General features: G+C 45.8%; 1 protein-coding gene across 2 annotated transcripts in view; it reads right to left on the reverse strand.

The window, feature by feature from the left end:
* Positions 1–13940, reverse strand: part of LOC147454360 (uncharacterized) — a 64655-nt gene that overhangs the window by 6124 nt on the left and 44591 nt on the right. The window lies entirely within an intron of this gene.

Below are 13940 nucleotides of genomic sequence, written 5' to 3' on the forward strand. Positions count from 1 at the left end.
TTAGGCACCTGGCAGTGGCAAAACAGGGAATTACAGCATGCTGAATTTCTGTTACAGCTCACCAGAAAGCTTCTAAATTGCGAGGGAATCCGTCCTAGACGGATACTTTTGACCTACATGGGTTTTGGCAACGTTATGCTGCCGAAATCAGGTAGGAAACCTGCGTTTTCAGCCCTCGCCAGGTTTGGACAGCTTTGTGAGACTTTGATCTACGTGTTCGGGTCGTCTATTTTCAATTGAATAAAGAAATACCGAAAGGGGCACCAGTCTTTGGGGCCTACAGGGTGTCAATCTCCGTGTGCGCAGTGACATTCTAGTCGTTGGACGCATCTGTGTTCTCTTTCCTTCTCAGTGCTCCGTGTAATGTTAACGCGTAATTGAATTAGTACCGCCCTCTACGTTGTACATGCCGATTTTAGGAAGTACAAAAGTGGGCTACCAAGTGTGAACTATAGAAACATCAAGGTGGCCTATATGATGAATGTAAAAGGAACCACTGTGGGGGTGCATAATGTCATGTGATGTGGCCATGATCTCGACGGAAAAGAACTGACGATCTCAACCATCTGTGAAGAAAGACACATGGACGCTGCTCCGTTGCCCTAGAGGGGCCTGCTAAAGAATCCCACTGACTGCGAAGAGTGTGCAGCAGCTCTCTCCAAATGGCTGTCAAAACGGTGGACATAGGGAGGACTGAGAGCCTAAAATGTGGGCATAGCGAGCCTTCCACATGGTCCAAAGTGTGATGCTGCATATCGTGGTGAAAATTGTGCCTCGGTGGCACAAATCCAACTCGTGACCTACATCGGGTATCAATTGTAGAGTACCTAGTCTGTATCCTAAGGAAGTAAGCAGGAAGACCGGATCTGTCGGCAAGCCCTAAGAAAAGGTGTGTGACCCCGGAAATTGCAAAAGCCATGCAACTGCCCCCCACGTATGAAACCCATCATGGATGCCCACTCTAATCAACAAACAACAAACTGCCATCCACATTGGCTGTGCATATGGACAAACCCAGAAACGGTGCCTCAAAGTGTCACAAACGGGAGCGCATAACAATATAAAATACATTCGAATAAATAGGATTTATCACTTAATACTGAAGCCAAAACATATACAGAGAAATAAATAGAGAGAGAGAGAGAGAGTGAAAAGATCGACACAGTACCGGACCAGAAGATGGGCTGGTCCCCCCCCCCCCCCCCCCCTGTAATAGTATCTTTATTACTGAGGAGAAGTCTATACAAGCACTTGAACGGAACGTATTACCACGTTCATTCTAAAATAAGACTTGATGGTTCCCGGAAGCCTCAGCTTCCAATTCCTGAGCAAAACCCTATTCCAAGGAACTTCCGTTCCTTATTCCAAATCCTTGAGAACCAAGGTTCTCGCCTCTTGATCTCACCTTCCAGACTCAGGGCATGACATCCTTGCAACTCTCTTTTCCAACTCTATTTCGAGAGTCCTCTTCCCGCAAAACAACTCCGCTTTCCCGGATACGAAGTCCTTACTTGGGAATCCTAACTTCCGGATCACAAACTTGAGAGACTACCTCTCTCCGATCCGTGGATCTACTTCCCAAACTCGGGTACAAAACCCTTGGGCTGATTTGGCTCTAGTTCCTTGGAGCGCTTTTCTCCTGCAGAGCCTCATGCCTTCCTCTGCTCCTACTCCCTCACTAAGAGAAAGTACACCTGCCAAATACTTATAAAAAATCCTCTCTTCCAATCCTACACACAAAAGAGGTGTGTTCTCGGGTTCCTTCTTGTAAATCAGCCCCATCTACGACGTTTATGGGCTGAAAACAGAGAAAAACAGCAGCTTGTCGCGATGGAAACACGCTCCATAGGCACTTCTTCGCGAGGGAACTCACGCACTGGGTCTTGGCAACATCTGGTACACTTGGGGCAGCCATGGGCATCACCTGCAACGTCTTCTTTACGGCTGAAATCTGCAGCAGTATCTCCTCCTTGCAAAGATTGGTCCTCCCTCTGAGTGAGGGCATGTGATGCTTTTATAGCTGCTGGACACGGGCAAGAATAACTGAGCGCACGCTGCTCGCGTAGAGATCGCGGCCGTTTCTTTTTTCTTTTTCTTTTTTTCTTTTTTTCTTTTTTTCCTTTTCTTTTTCCCTGCGCTGTTCTGCCAGAAAAAGACAGAGAGAAAACGCTGGCCAATCTATTGCCTTATTTATCAGATGGCTAACCACTTATTAAGTGGGCGGCCGGCGTATTTTAAAAATAGTCTGAATCTGCCCAAAAACTCAATAAAACCTTATAAGTTAAAAACAATGCTTTCACGTCACTTCCCAGGCGTCCTTGGATGCAATCACATGCGCAGTTGCAATCCAGACATAGACTTCCTCACGGAGAAGCATTTGCTTTCCCGAAAAGCAATCCCACTTTCTCAAAAAGCATCTATTTTTCCTCAAAGTTTCCTCTAAACCCATCTTCATTCAAGTACTTGCTTTTCCTTGCACAATACCAACACAGTTCGGAATTTCCTCCTGACTATGGAAGTTCCCTTTCCGATACACTCATCACCCACCTTGTGACGCATCAGGAATACCCATCACCTAGTCCTTTCCTACCAAACTTACAGTACAATCTCCTTCACGATGCTCTATGTCACCCATCCTATGACGCATCAGAGTTGTCCGTTCCCGGATGGTGAGATACTTCTTCCTATGTTCCTTGTCACCCATCCGATGTGACGCATCAAAAGTACCCGTTCCTGGTGGCCTTACAGATATTCCCTTTCACAGTGCTCCCGTCATTACTCTGAATGACGCACTTAGGAATTCTCTGTACTCGAATGTCTCCAGTGAGAAAACCCCTCACTTTAAATTTTCAAAAATTCATTTAGAATTATTTTTCTTGGTGTTCCAAGCGAGAAAACCCTTCTCACTTATAAATCCAATAATTCATTTAGAATTATTTTCCTGTTAGATAAAGCCAATTTAGCAACATCTCTCTCACTTATAAACAGTTGTTCTCAACTGTAGAGGTCCAACTGAACTGCTGAGGAGAAACCGGAAAAATTCAAAATCTTGCTCAATGGTGAGTTGAGCCGGTCCTTTCTCAAAAGAGAAGTTAAAACTTAAATTAAACAGAAATTCAAAAATTCAATAATTCAATGCTTACCTTACCAGTTCATATCCTTCCTCTAGTACCTCGAGAATATCCTTCACTAATCATCAAACTTACGAGCCATGTAAGAACTCATCATTCGCGTCTTTCCAAGAAATCGGAAGTTTCCTCATCCGAGAATCTGTTAACTCAATTCCACCTTCTCAATCCCGAGAAGAATAATCCTCCTAGAAATCAATCTAGGTCTTTGCCCTTGCGCATAACCTTGCTCTATTAGTCCTGAGGATATTAAACCTCTTGTGTCCTCTCGCATCGGGCATGTCGAGAGCATTAAGCTCATGTGAATCTTCCTGTGGCAAACAAAGTATGCCATCTTACCAAAGTAAGTTCTTCTTACCGAGAAGAATAATCCTCCTAGAAATCAATCTAGGTCTTTGCCCTTGCGCATAACCTTGCTCTATTAGTCCTGAGGATATTAAACCTCTTGTGTCCTCTCACATCGGGCATGTCGAGAGCATTAAGCTCATGTGAATCTTCCTGTGGCAAACAAAGTGTGTCATCTTACCAAAGTAAGTTCTTATTCCGGAGCCTTTGCTTTGGGTAGGCCAATTGTTATGATCCAAAGTTTCCTTATCCGAAACTTTGTTAACTTGATTCCGTCTTCTCAAATTCGAGAAGAATAATCTTCCTAGAAATCAATCTAGGTATCTGTCCTTGCGCATAATCATGCGATGTTAGTCCAGAGGGTATTAAGCCTCTTGTGTCCTCCCACATAGGGAATGCCCAAGTCATAGAGCATTAAGCTCGATGTCTTTCTTTCACAAACAAAGTTTGCGATCACCTTAGAGAAGGATCTTGTTCCGGGCTGTCGCTCAACGTAGGCGGACGGTTCTAATCAGAAGATTCTTTGTGCACGGCGGCACTTCCTTCCAATCTTTTCCTCCTGCGAGTTATTACCACCAATAGTGATTTCCCGACGCCCATTAGCGTCTCTTCCTTACAAAATCATAAAAAATGATTCACCTTGCGAGTATCAATGACGACTTGCAAAATCTCAGGCAGATAGGATTCTAGCCATAGCATTTTCTGAACGTACGTTCAAACCCAGTTCACAATAGAGCGAATCCTCTTTGATTCTCAGGGATGTTCTCCCGTATGTAATTCTTACCATTTTGAAAGGGTTGGCAAACTATATTCTTACGAACATAATAGTTCGAATTTATTCGAGCAACGTGTAAATGCTACTTGACCTGCTCATGGAGAAACATATACCGCAACCAAAAGTTGCTACTGTAATGGTAAAAGCAGTAAAAGCACATAGCATACTCAATGATCAACGACCATTAGAAAACCTCTTCTACATAGAGAAACTCAAATTCCTTCTACCGAACACATTTGAAATAGAGATCCTCGTGTCGGAATATCCTTGCGCGCAAAAAGGCGCTCAAGAGAGTATAACAAACTCTCGTCCAATTCCTGAAAAGGAAGTTGGTTCATCTCATTCCGTTCAGCAGAAAAAAAAAATCGATTGGTAGATGACCCACGTTAGCATAGGTCTGCATCTTCGTGTGTTATCCATGTACCCAAAGATGTACATAAGTTTCAGTGAGCCTGGGAAATTACCTTCCCTTTGTAAGATCCTTAGAGCGAAGACGCTTAACCTGACGATCCCTTGGCTCGTTCTTAGAGCAAACCCCGCTCATCAAATAAGCTAGGATTTCAATCCTTGGATTCCTCGAGCACAAGCCGTAGCAGTCTCTTGCTCCTTTACTCATAAAGAGAGTGTTCATTCACTTGTGCGAGAAGCACTACCATATCTTCCCGGGTAAGGAGTGTTGGTTCATAAGGTACTCAAGCTTAGTGAAAGCTTTTCTTGCTGAAATTGCGGATTGATTCCTTCCTTTCTGCCGTCCTACCCGCAATAGCAAGGAATTTGTTGGTGAACTACCGGATACGAGGTCAATAGTTGACCTTCCGGATATTTGAGCAGACCAATCCATCGCATAAAGCAATGTTTCAACTCAATTCTACTCTCCTAAACACTCGAGAGTGATTGTTCTAGTTAGACACATGCATACCTCGTGCATAAAAGCAATACACAGTTTATGAATTCCTCAAAGATTTAACTTTGATCAAAGACCTACCCTCGCACTTAAAGTTTGAGGGTCTTCTATTAAAAACTCAGGAGTTAGATTGAATTCCCTTACTCCAAACTTTCTCTGGATAGAAATGTATCCTTCGAGGAGAGGTAACAAAAATTCGTTGTTTCTATGTCCAATGGTTCTTGTCCCACTGTGGGGATTGTATTCTATGTACACTAAGGTGTACACTTTCAACTTTTATTGCTGACTCCACCATCTGCTGCAAAGTATGTTGCAGATGCGTCTACAAAAATCGAGCAAAAGTCCTTCGTTAAATTTCTTCATCTTTCCTTCCTCAAAGAGGATCAAGAGTGGAGCTACCTTGGCAAGAATAAACCACTACTTGCTTTGACTCGCTCGTGTTCCTCCTCAAAGCGTAGAGGAAAAAAAAAAATTGAAAAATTCAACCTTTGAATTGAATCCAAGTCTTGTTGTAAGTTCCTTGCAGAGCTTTGGTATACCACCAAGTACTTGCAATTCCCCTTGAGGTGTTTGGTCACATGCCTCACCTTCGACGCTTCTGAGAAATTGCAATTTGCAAAGGAAACTTCAAACCGTCCAATTAAAGCGGTAGCTTTCAGAGCATCTTCCCTTCCGTCAAAAGTATGAAACTTGACCGGAGTGTTTTGAGGTGTAAAGACCTTCATATCCTTCCCAGAATGACAGGATTTCTTCACTATGGTTCTGGATTGATGTTCATGGATATTTTCTGAGTTCTGAAGTATCTTCAGCATTCCGCTCCTTGGATTCTCTAGGTTCTTGAGCATCATGCTCTTGTCGCCTTCTCAGAGAATCCCAAGTCTTGTGTCGACTTCTACAGAGAGAAAAAAAAAATTATAACTCTACGAGCTTTTCCTTGCAGGACTTAGGGTTCCGCCTGCTTACTTCTCTCTTGGCTTGTCATGGCTTCTTCCCGTATCTTCCCAGAGTCGTCCTCCTCCTTTACAGAGAAAGAGAGGAGACCATGCTCTGATACCAGTGTCACCAACGGGAGCACATAACACTATAAAATACATTCGGATAAATAGGATTTATCACTTAATATTGAAGCAAAAGATTTAGAGAGAGATAAATACAGAGAGAGAGAGAGAGGGAGTGAGAAGATCGACACAGTACTGGGGACCAGAGGATAGGCCGGTCCTCCCTGTAATAGTATCTTTATTACTAAGGAGAAGTCTATACAAGCACTTGAACCGAACTTATTACCACGTTCGTTCTAGAATAAGACTTGATTGTTCCCGGAAGCCTCAGCTTCCGATTCCTAGGGCAAAACCCTATTCCAAGGAACTTCCGTTCCTTATTCCAAATCCTTGAGAACCAAGGTTCTCGCCTCTTGATCTCACCTTCCAGACTCAGGGCATGACGTCCCTGCAACTCTCTTTTCCAACTCTGTTTCCAGAGTCCTCTTCCCGCAAAACAACTCCACTTTCCCGGACACGAAGTCCTTACTTGGGAATCCCAACTTTCGGATCACAAACTTGAGAGACTACCTCTCTCAGATCCGTGGATCTACCTCCCAAACTCGGGTATGAAACCCTTGGGCTGATTTGGCTCTAGTTCCTTGGAGCGCTTTTCTCCTGCAGAGCCTCATGCCTTCTAAGCTCTGCTCCAACTCCCTCACTAAGAGAAAGTACACCTGCAAACAAATACTTAGAGATCATAACATGAAAATGGTTACCTTCAAAGTCTCGACGCTCGAAACGCAACTCGGTTCTCGAAAAGCAATTCCCCAGAAGAGATCTCCACATAGAAAATCCTCTCCTCCAATCCTACACACAAAAGAGGTGTGTTCTCGGGTTCCTTCTCGTAAATCAGCCCCGTCGTTTATGGGCTGAAAACAGAGAAAAACAGCAGCTTGTCGCGATGAAAACACGCTCCGTAGGCACTTCTTCGCGAAGGAACTCGCGCACTGGGTCTTGGCGACATCTGGTACACTTGGGGCAGCCATGGGCATCACCTGCAACGTCTTCTTTACGGCTGAAATCTGCTGCAGCATCTCCTCCTTGCAAAGATTGGTCCTCCCTCTGAGTGAGGGCATGTGATGCTTTTATAGCTGTTGGACACAGGCACGAATAATTGAGCGCAGGCTGCTCGCGTAGAGATCGTGACCGTTTCTTTTTTCTTTTTCTTTTTTTCTTTTTTTCTTTTTTTCCTTGTTTTTTCCGACAGAGAGAAAACACTGGCTAATCTATTGCCTTATTTATCAGATGGCTAACCACTTATTAAGTGGGCGGCCGGCGTATTTTAAAAATAGTCTGAATCTGCCCAAAAACTCAATAAAACCTTATAAGTTAAAAACAATGCTTTCACGTCACTTCCCACGCGTCCTTGGATGCAATCACATGCACAGTTGCAACGCAGACAGACTTCCTCGCGGGAAAGCATCTGCTTTCCCGAAAAGCAATCCCACTTTCTCAAAAAAAGCATCTATTTTTCCTCAAAGTTTCCTCTGAACCCATCTTCATTCAAGTACTTGCTTTTCCTTGTGCACAATACCAACACAGTTCGGAATTTTCTCCTAACTATGGATGTTCCCTTTCCGATACACTCATCACCCCCCTTGTGACGCATCAGGAATACCCATCACCTAGTCTTTTCCTGCCGAACTTACGGTACTATCCCCTTCACGATGCTCTATGTCACCCATCCTATGACGCATCAGGGATGTCCGTTCCCGGATGGTCGGATACTTCTTCCCGATGCTCCCTGTCACCCATCCGATGTGACGCATCAGAAGTACCGGTTCCTGGTGGCCTTAAAGATATTCCCTTTCACAGTGCTCCCGTCATTACTCTGAATGACGCACTTAGGAATTCTCTGTACTCGGATGTCTCCAATGAGAAAACCCCTCTCACTTAAAATTCCAATAATTGATTTAGAATTATTTTTATTGGTGTTCCAAGCGAGAAAACCCTTCTCACTTATAAATCCAATAATTTTTAGAATTATTTTCCTGTTAGATAAAGCCAATTTAGCAACACAAAGACTCAGGCTCCAAAGTACATCTCTGACAAGTTGGATCATGACCAATGACTGCTAACCAAGTACCTACTGGTAATCCAGCGTGTGCTATCATCCACAAGAAAAAAATTAACTTGCGGCTAATCCCGAGGGTCCACATGCAGGACCAAAACTATCAGTGGAAAGCTGGGAGGATGTGTTGATCCTTCCATAGCTCGGACTGGCGTGGACGATGAGGTGGATGTCGTGTGCACAAAAGAAGCCTCCTTCCAAGGGAGATTGTGTACTCAAAAAAGGATAGAGGGGCATCATCATCGCTCAACGAAGTCCAGTGCCACTCTCTAGGATCCCAGTCCAACTGAATAAGGGGTTTACCCTGCCAAATCTAAAGCCTCCTCAACAATGAAAACAAGGTCAACACATGATCTCATCTTGAAAGAGCAAACCACTCTAACAGGCTGCCAATGGGCAATCAACCTCTGATCAACTGAAATCTCACCCTAAAATTCCAATCTGATGTGATGTCCTTCATGGCCAATCGCGGCGATGCCAAAGACTAGAGTCCCCTATTGCGTAACAATCGGGTCTCTGGAGATGGGATCGAAGTATACCATCCTTGATGAGAAGGTAAAGTAGTTTGTCCCTCAATCAAGGCGTGCCAATCAGGTGGAATGGCCTCATCAGTCTCTCTCAAACGGGCTAACCCCTCTACGAATCCCGTAGATTGCTCCAATAACCTGTGCCCCAACCAAAGAATCATTTGACCAACAGTGTAAAGAGCTTGCCTGTCCGTCATCCCAATCAATGTGAGTCCTCTCACCTAGGTGATGGTCTTCTGCATTTGTCACATATGCATTCCATACAAGTGGCTGCCTCGCTACCCCTCCACAGAAGAAGGCAAGTATCAAATCAAAACACAACGAGTTTTTTCAAATCTGCAATAAGCAGCGCATAAATGGTGACAAATGGGACATATCCAAGGGTGCATCTGTGAAAATGAATCTAATGGTCCGGGCCAGACACAGGCAACATCTAGAGTTCCAAAACGAGGGGAGGTATGTGACAAACCATGATGCATACAGTGTTCCAAGGCTCTATTCTTAGAAACAATCCGCGTACTATGAGCTTCACAAGCAGTGTCTTGCTTTGCATCTCTGGATCAATCATCCCCAATCCTCCCTCCCTGACTGTGTCCCAATGGACTCGTGGTGGAGTATCGGTAGAGCCATCCATGCCACCCCACAAAAAGTTGTGTACAAGGTGTCTTAAGCGTGCCACGATGCCCGAGTGAAGAGTTATGCAGGATTTGGTAAACCAAGCTGTCGCAAGAAGACCCTGATTCACCACAAGAGCTCTTCCGGCCAAAGATAAATGCAAGGATGACCAATGGCAAAGTTTCTCCCTGATGGATTGTAGCACGGGTACAAACTGCAACTTTGGACACTTCTTTCCTACTTGCTTAAGACGTTGGTTCATGATCCTCAAAGACCCAACCTCTTCCTTGATAGTAACATCCTGACGATGCTAATTACCTTGTCGTGAATAAGACTCCTAAGCTTTGCTTGGTCGAAGCTTCACACTCTCAGTAATCTCGTCCTAGGAATGGCTCTCAGCATTGACATCATGCAACTGACTAACCGATCTAATCAACAGAGACTGGAAAGGAAGTCCAAATACTACCTCATATGAAGTTCTACCAATGGCATTGGAATAGGAGTCATTCAAAATTGCTTGAACTAGCAAGAGATATTGTTCCCAATGAGACCGTTGTGTGAGAGTGCAAGTGTGCCGAAGCATGAGAGAGAGAGAGAGAGAGAGAGAGAGAGAGAGAGAGAGAGAGAGAGAGACAAACGTTGGATATGGTGAAGAGGGGGCAATCAGCCACCCATGACTACCATGAGCAGGAAGACTCGTACAATAACCAAATAATCTCTGTGAGATGTGGAAGTGGGTACCCCCCTGGCCCTATAAATAGGACTGATAAAAATCCCCACGACCCAACAGAAAAATGATATATAGAAATATATGAGGGTGCCCGAACAAAGAGAGGCCTGATAAAAATCCCCACGACCCAACAGAAAAATGATATATAGAAATATATGAGGGCGCCCGGACAAAAGTGGACGGCCGACCCCAAACTCGGGCGACCCGGAACAGGTACAACCTAGACTATGGGTGGCCAGCCCGAAGACATACTAGCCGTACATCTATGCCCTAGACCTGTGAAGCAGCAGAGTGGTGTAAGTCTAACACCCCCTCTCAGCACCCGATGCTGAAAAAACCGCACGAAGTCGAAGATGTGAGGCAAATGATGAAGATGTCTGCTGCGATGTCCACTACTGCAGGACAATACTCCGGCGAATTCCACGAGTGTAGCAACAATTTGGGGTGTCCAGACCGCCAAGAGATCTCTATGATGAAGTGTCGTCACGAGCAGTGTAGTAAACTGTTGTACTCCGCTGATGTAGTGTGAAGGTACTACGTGAAGGTCCCGAACCTGGTGTGAAAACAACTCCTTGTCGTGAAAGAAGTGTCAATAGACCTGCAAGTGTCCTGCCCAATAGGATTTGTGGTGTCTGTAGTCAAACCGTCTGGAGAAAATGGAGAAGCCAAGGAACCGTCATGAGAATGATTGGAAGCCTGTCAATGCATGAACCTGTAACCCAAAGTGGCCAGGTGGCTTAGCTGTGTAAAACTCTAGGAAGGCCAGATGTAGAAATCTGCGTCGTAAAAGTCCTCCGAATCAAGGAAAGCCACACTAAACAATCTGCATTGTAGAAGCTATCGTAAGCTGCAGCAGTCACCCGTAGACCGCACGGACGACCACTGGATGGTGTCATGTCAATAGGTAGGGTAATCCAAGAGGAGGGGAAAGCCAGACTCAATAGCCTGTGTTGTGAAGGGCCTCTGAGAAGAGGTGTGGTCAGACCAAGCTGTCTGCACCGTGATCATTCTGTAGAAGTAGGGAAGCCAGACAAAGAAGTTTGCGCTGTGAAGATACTATGAGAAGAGGAAAGGCCAGACCAATCTATATGTGCCGTCTTGCATGTATCTCCTGCCTCCAATCCTCCGGTGTCAACCAAAACAGAATCTACACCAATAATGCCACCAAACCGCAGGCTCTCAATGTGAATGAGCTGGGAGTGGCCTACTGCCCAGGTCGGGGGATAAGTCTGCTGTAAGGTTACCAAGGGTGAGTGTAAGCAACTCTGAAGGTAGGAATCCAAATGATCGAGAGTGTAGAAGAGCAACTGCACTACCATCCAAGCCAAGCTTTGGGTGACTGCAGATGTAGTCACGTGATGCTTGATCTCCCACATTTCGGAGGTAACTCTCCAAGAGAGTCCAAAGAACCGAAGTCCCACTCCAATCTGTAGATCCAAGCAATGAACCTCTCCAAGAAGAGATCCAAGATCCTCTCCCTAAGTCCATGTAGATGCTCATGTGTAAGCAAGTGATCTGACATGTCGAGGTCAAGTGGTAAGTGTCTGTCCACCCAAGATGGTGGTGTCTTCTCTGGGAATGTCGGAATCCCATATGCCATGAGCATGGCCATATCTCGTGCGAACTCCTCTAATGAGTGCATAGGTGTGTACCATAGCAAACCACAAGTCACCGCCCCCTCTAGAGTGCGCAACCGTCGAGCGAATGATGGCTGGAATGAATGGATCTCCCAAGGATAGTACGCCCGTAGATGATCAAGCCGATATAAAAGATACCATGTATTATATCAGTCACTGAGAGACCGCATGGACCACCATCGGATGGTGTCCTGCCAGGAGGTAAGGTCATCCTCTGTGAAAAACACAAGCCAAGAGGCTGTTGTCCACCCAAAACGCAACTGAGAGGTGATGAAAACGCTGCTGTCCAGCGATTTTCAGCGTGCTCGTACGCTCCCGGCAAGGTCCGGAGCGGTGCAGAGGGTGTAGGGAAGGGTGGTGAACCATTGTCACCCCAGGGGTAATGGCTGAAATCTGACGATCTGAGAGGATACGGGACCGGCAAGGCACCGGATGCCAAGGCCGGGTGGGAATAGCAATATCTGAGTCGCGGCTGATGCTGGCGCTGCCCCCCTCTGCTAAAAAAAATGCTGCTGCACCCAATGACGCTAATGGGCTGCAAAAATGCTGATGGATAGGAGGGGTTTTCTGCGATAAAACTGCCCGAAAAGGCTGGCACTGGCAGCCAGCAGGTGATCGCCAATGTGGAAGAGATAAAAACGCAGGTGGGAAGGAGGATTCCCGCGATAGAAACGTCCTGTTCCTTCGCTTGCCTGGCTGATGCAAAAACACTTGCAGATCTGGCTCCAGTTGGAAAAACCACTGGCTGATCCAGCCCTTGAAAGAAGAACTTGATGCGATGTAGCGCCTCAAAGCAGGCAGAGCCTGAAGCTGCTGATACCATGTGAGAGTGCGCGTGTGCGGAAGAGAGAGAGAGAGAGAGAGAGAGAGAGAGAGAGAGAGAGAGAGAGAGAGAGAGACGTTGGATATGGTGAAGAGGGGGCGATCAGCCCCCCATGACTACCATGAGCAGGAAGACTCGTACAATAACCAGATGATCTCTGTGAGATGTGGAAGTGGGTACCCCCCTGGCTCCATAAATAGGTGCCCAAGGGGAGGTAGGGCAAGGCCTAATAAAAATCCCTACGACCCAACAAAAAAATGATATATGGAAATATATGAGGGCGCCCGGACCAGGTACAACCTAGACTATGGGTGGCCAGCCCGAAGACATACTAGCCGTAGATCTATGCCCTAGACCTGTGAAGCAGCACACTGGTCTAAGTCTAACATGTTGATCATGCCCATATGACTTTAAGACATCAAAGTCTAACTATGTTAGTCCCTCGCCGGATCCATCCTACGCACATGACATGACACAAGCCAAACTCACACGTAGTGAGCAGACATCAGGCTCACCTCCCAATCATAGAGCCAATACGGGCTCACCCTCGAGCCTAGGGGCCTGCAGCCAAACGAGCTAGCCTTTGCCACAAGGGCGGTGTCCCATACCACCACCCACACCAGTACGGATGTGCGGGCAAAGCTGCCAAGGGTCAAGAGTCCTGGTGTGGTGATCACACAAGATATCTCACAAATGAGGCTCTAGTCTTATTTATAGACTTCATAACTAAAGGGCTAGGTTCACATTGGCCAAACATAACTACAGGCACCCAGGCCTCTGTCTGATGTCTGTAACCGTCTTTTTAATTGCTGTCATCAGCAATATCCTCCATTATGAAACCGGCAAGCGATTCCTTAACAATGTAACTCATTCCCAAGTAGCTTGGGATTCATAACGGGTGCTTCCACTTGATCAAATACTTGGGGTACAAAGTCTTACGAGACTTGTGCACGCCGCATCCTTTGATCGAGAACCGATTCAGGCTCAAGGGGAGTGTAACGAAAGGTGTCTTCCAAGTTCGAGACTCGCTTAGAAGGAATTACTAAATCATCCGGCCCTAACCGTTCTTTCAGACGGCTCACGTGGAACGCGGGATGAACAGTAGTGCCTTGAGGCAGGTCCAACTCATAAGAAACCCCACTTAGCTTCTTTATGATCTAAAACAGACCACAGTAACGAGAAAATAACTTCGAGCGTGAATCAATTCCGATCGTTTTGGAATCCTTTGGTCCCCTAAAGTACACCCACATGCCCTTCTGGAGTTCGCAAGGGTGTCGATGTTGATTGGCATAAAAAGTGACACGATCTTGTGCCGTCTTAATGCTCTCTTTTGCCATCTGGAGCA

The sequence above is a fragment of the Adiantum capillus-veneris genome, chromosome 7 (genome assembly GCF_014529385.1).
Source record: "Adiantum capillus-veneris isolate H3 chromosome 7, ASM1452938v2, whole genome shotgun sequence".
Taxonomy (NCBI): Eukaryota; Viridiplantae; Streptophyta; class Polypodiopsida; order Polypodiales; family Pteridaceae; genus Adiantum; species Adiantum capillus-veneris.